Source organism: Penaeus vannamei, chromosome 33 (genome assembly GCF_042767895.1).
Source record: "Penaeus vannamei isolate JL-2024 chromosome 33, ASM4276789v1, whole genome shotgun sequence".
In the NCBI taxonomy this organism is placed as follows: Eukaryota; Metazoa; Arthropoda; class Malacostraca; order Decapoda; family Penaeidae; genus Penaeus; species Penaeus vannamei.
This window is the reverse complement of record NC_091581.1, coordinates 16,716,175-16,720,760: the sequence shown is the minus strand read 5'-3', so window position 1 is coordinate 16,720,760 and position 4,586 is coordinate 16,716,175. Positions and strand designations below refer to the sequence as shown.

At 31.9% G+C, this 4,586-nt stretch overlaps 1 protein-coding gene across 1 annotated transcript in view; it reads left to right on the top strand.

Moving 5' to 3' along the window:
* Window positions 1–4,586, top strand: part of l(1)G0289 (lethal (1) G0289) — a gene marked incomplete in the record, with an annotated part of 37,669 nt that overhangs the window by 32,144 nt on the left and 939 nt on the right. The window contains 1 exon segment of the mRNA XM_070145152.1: window positions 1–4,586. This exon segment is cut by the window's right edge and continues 939 nt beyond it.

Below are 4,586 nucleotides of genomic sequence, written 5' to 3'. Positions count from 1 at the left end.
TGTGTGCTCCTTTGGAAGCTTTTGATCTGCTTATTACTCACTGACATCAACTTGAATGACAGTGGAAACTGAAGTTTACAGGAATGTCCAGTCAGTTTAACATGTTACTACCTCTTAAATGGTATAGGAACAATGTCTTTAAGTGTCAGTCTTTGTATCTCATTAATTCAGTCATTTGCTCTTGTTTCTCTGGTAATGATATTTTCTTCTCATGTACTGCTATAAGTTGGTGATATTTATAGAACAGTTCAGTTGATGGTAATGGGACTCTTTATTTATGAATCTCGTAGTTGTTTTAGGAGACGACTTTTTCTCATTGCGAGGGTATTTATTTTTCCCACTATTTTTTCCTTTCTTCCTCATTTTAAAAATTATCTTTTTGGTTGTTTTTAGGGTAAACAGTTTTCATGTTGTCAATCTCATAAGAAGTGTAGACGATTCAAAGATACTTTTAATCACCTTCAAAGTCGGTTCCTAAATTGTCAAGTCATGGATTTAGGTGTTTATTTAGAGATTCAAACTTTTTACTAGGTATCTGGGGAGGAAATTATTAAAGATTTATTCTGGATCATTGAAAGCATCTCTGAAAACAACAGTCAGGAAGGATACCATTTTTCTTTTATTTTCATTTTCAGTATTATAATTTTCTTGATCATTATTTCTTTTTCTTCATAACATGTGAATATGTTTATGTAAGTATACAGTTTCAGTGCAGATTCTTATTAGTTGCATTTTTTTCTCTTTTTCATATATTTTTGTAATTATATTGTTTTACTAATATGACTTTTATATTATTTTATTAATATGTTTATTTGCATTTTATTATTATGATTGCATCATCACTTGGGAGGAAGTTTCAATGATCCATAGTCAGTAGACTTGAAAACCGTGAAAAAAAAAAAATTATATTTCCGTCTATGGAAGTGCCTTACCTTGTATACAAACTTGATAGCTGTCTTAGTCATGAATGTGTAAGTTGATGTGGTGGTGTTCCTTAGGTCACATTCATGTGAAGATTTTTTTTTTTTTTTTTTTTCTAATTTTTTTATTAATTTAGAATATTTTCATATTGTGAAAATTAGACATATTGTGAAAATTAGACATGATAAGACGAGATTAATGGCATGGCAGCCCCTTACAGCTCATGTTGAAGTAAAAGAAATTTGCTGTTATCTTTAATGCATAATGTTTATGTGGTGCTTTGTCTGAGCTTTTAGTATATATTTTTGTTAATTGACTGATTGATATATATTTTGCATGCAATGCAGTGATGAACACGTCATAGGAGTTGAGATTACTCTTTATGCCAGATTTTATTGAAACTCTTTGGAATGTTTAACTTGTAATCAAAAGCTTTCCTATTGAGTGCCTTTCTAGGGTAAGGAACGTAACGTCAGTTGCATCATCTGTTCAGTCAGCATCCTTCGATTCCATTGTAAGCTCGAGTGAAAAGAAGAACAAGGTTGATTAGAATTTCTGTCCATTGTGAGCATAAACTTGAGGATTCATGGGGGGCTGGTAAAATTGTTCACAGTGAATGTGAGTTTTGAAAAGGCAAGTGAAGGGAGAGGAATGTTCAAGGTCACTTGTTCTGTTCTGTTCATCTTTGTGTTCTTTCTTTCTTTCTTTCTTTTTATACAAATGATATATCTGGCATCCATCTTTCAAGAATAATTTTTATTGGTATAGCAGTTTCCATCATGAAATAAGGTAGAACGAACTTGACTTTTATTTTATAGTTGCTGTATGATGCATTAAGTTATCATACCTAATTGGTATGTGTTTATTAGTTTTGTATCTTTTTAATTTGGGCAAAATTAGATTTTAACAAAAATGTATTAGATTTATTACAAAGGATGCCACGCCCATGCAATTTTTTATTTAATGTATAGCTAGTTACATTAGCTCTTTACAACAGATCTGATATTTCTTAGACTTGACTTTACTGTGAATATTATATGAAGACACAGAGTTTGTACTTTTAGACGTATTTTTTTAAGAATGAAAGTCATGTTGAAAGGGGAAGAATAAGAAATTCATGAAAGTTCAAAGTAAAAAAAAAAAATACAGGATCATTGAATTATGTTCATGAAACACGTACCGTATAAAATCCTTAGATTGAAAAATGAAATGTTATTGATCCAATCCATATCTTTCTATGAATATGATCTGATTAGTTATTAATTGTTGAATGTATTTTGTATTTATGTAATGCAGGTATAATAGGATTTTTTATTATTTTTATAATAATAATAATTATTATTATTATTTTATATATGTCCAGTACTTCATTACCCCCTCTCTCAATCAACAGGGACAAAGCCGTATCCAGATTTGTGATAACTAGAAATTGGCTTTCTTCTCCTTCTTCTTCTTCTTCTTCTTGAGATAGAGAGATGTAGTAGAAATGTCATCTCAGTATGACAACAGCCTCTCCAGGGTAGGGAAATATGGGTCCTAGTACTGCATATTTGTTACTGTATTTATTAGGATGAAATGAGTCTGCTATCAGTTTTTCATGCAGAGAAAGATGTGATGATACTGATAGGGACGATGAGATAGCAATCAAGGTACTGCAAAGGTACAGTTGCGGTGCAGGTAGAGGTTGTAACTATTTGTTCTATATTTTGTCTGGTTTGTAGACACTGGCTAAAACTGTTTCTGTCCGTTTTTGGCTTAAGTCAAAGCCCACAGAAGCAAATTTGGATTTTGGAAGCATGCAAGAATTCATGTTTTGTGTTAAAATTGTCCCTCTGTTGTCTTGCTAGGGAGTTTACAATGAATATTGGAAAGCATTTCAGCTGTTGCAAAATTAGTCCCCTTATTATTATTTTTTTTTTCTTTTCTTCCTCACAGGTTTTCCTTTACTTTGATGTATATTGTATATTACTTCTTTCTGTGATGCAGTTACTACTGTTTTGGTGTACAAGTGCTCCTTATTTTTTATTACGCAATTGGCTAAACGGAGAGCTGTTGGGTTAACCTGGATATTATTTGCTGATGCAACATCTTTGTTATGTGTGTGTCTTATAGTAAGTTGGTAACAGCTTTAAGAGTTTAGCAGTGATGAATTATTGATAACTTCTCTGTTCATCGTAAGTGGTTGTTACATAGAATCAAGTAACAGATCATTTTAATGCCATTGCTTATAATCTGATTGATGTATTGAGTATACTTAATGTTATACTGAGGTTTTAAATATCCTTAATGACCTTTTAACTTCTTTTTTTTATTATTATTGTAATTCTTGCCTATGTTGTGATTGGGGTTCTGTAACAATATACTATGTATGCATAATGTAAAGAATAACAAAGCATCTGTGTAGATAAACACCATTGTATATTGCAATAGTTAAACTGGTTTAAAATATTACAGCAGCTTAACATGATATGGCGCTCAAAACATCCATAAAACGCTCACCAAGAACTGCTGCTCATTATAGAAACTTGATGTAGAAGTTCAAGAGATTGAACTTACAGATGTAAATTTTATTGATAAAATACTAATAGAGATTAACATTAGCTTCTTTTGTCTTCCTGCAATATATACTTCTGTGATACAACACAATACCATATCATTAACTGTCTTGCCTTGTTGAAGTAGTTGGGACTGGAGAAGGTAGGGAAGAGGCATTTGTGCGAAGGTTCGACTACCATCGTTGCAAGTATTGTGTCTCTCAAGATTCTGAAAAGATGCTGTTGCTGAAGGTTGGCAGAGCCTTGAAAATACAAATTACGCATACTGAATAACTTTTAGCAATAGATTCAAATTGTTGAGTAGGTAATGATTAAATATTTATATGTACAACTGCCTTTAGGCAACAGTGTTTGGTAGGGACCTTAGTACACCTGTAACTGACCAACTGCCATTTTTCCGTCCCCCTTTGTTCTATGTATATACTCGATATACCTAAATAGAAAAAAAAGATGTGGATATGATAATGTAAAAAAATGTTGCATCAACTTGAGAATGCAATATAGAAGGCTTATTTAGTTTTGAAGAAAGGAAATTGCCAGCAAAAAAGATATTGTGCAACATTTAGGGCAGAACATTGCCTTCCCACAACATGGTTTTATTTTCATATGCATAATTTGTAGACCTCATTGACTGTAGATCACTGTGGTACATGAAGGATGTATACTTCACCAGTAAATTGGTTGAAAACAAGTGTTAATGATATGTGTAATCCCTCTTTATCAGCATCACTGGTACATGCTAACTTTATGGAGAGCAAACACAGTATATAGTAGTATTAAAAGTGCACTTATAGTAGTAATTTGTAGCATCAAAAGAGGAGAGAGAGAGAGGTGAAGAATATAATGTTGAATGAATTACACTTTGTGCTAGAGAAGATGTTTTTAAGCTTTGTGTTTAATTGATATAGAGATAAGAAAAAAATTAATACTGTTTTTTCCTCAGAGGCAAGGCAATTTGTTTAGTGTAATGTAAGAAGGTTATTTTAATACTTTAATGATGATAGATACCTTAAAAGATGAGGCTTGCCCCCCAAAATGTATATGTGATGAAAAGTGCAATGATATGGAGAGCATTGGCTTTGTTGATGATATTAGTCTTGGATTTTATAT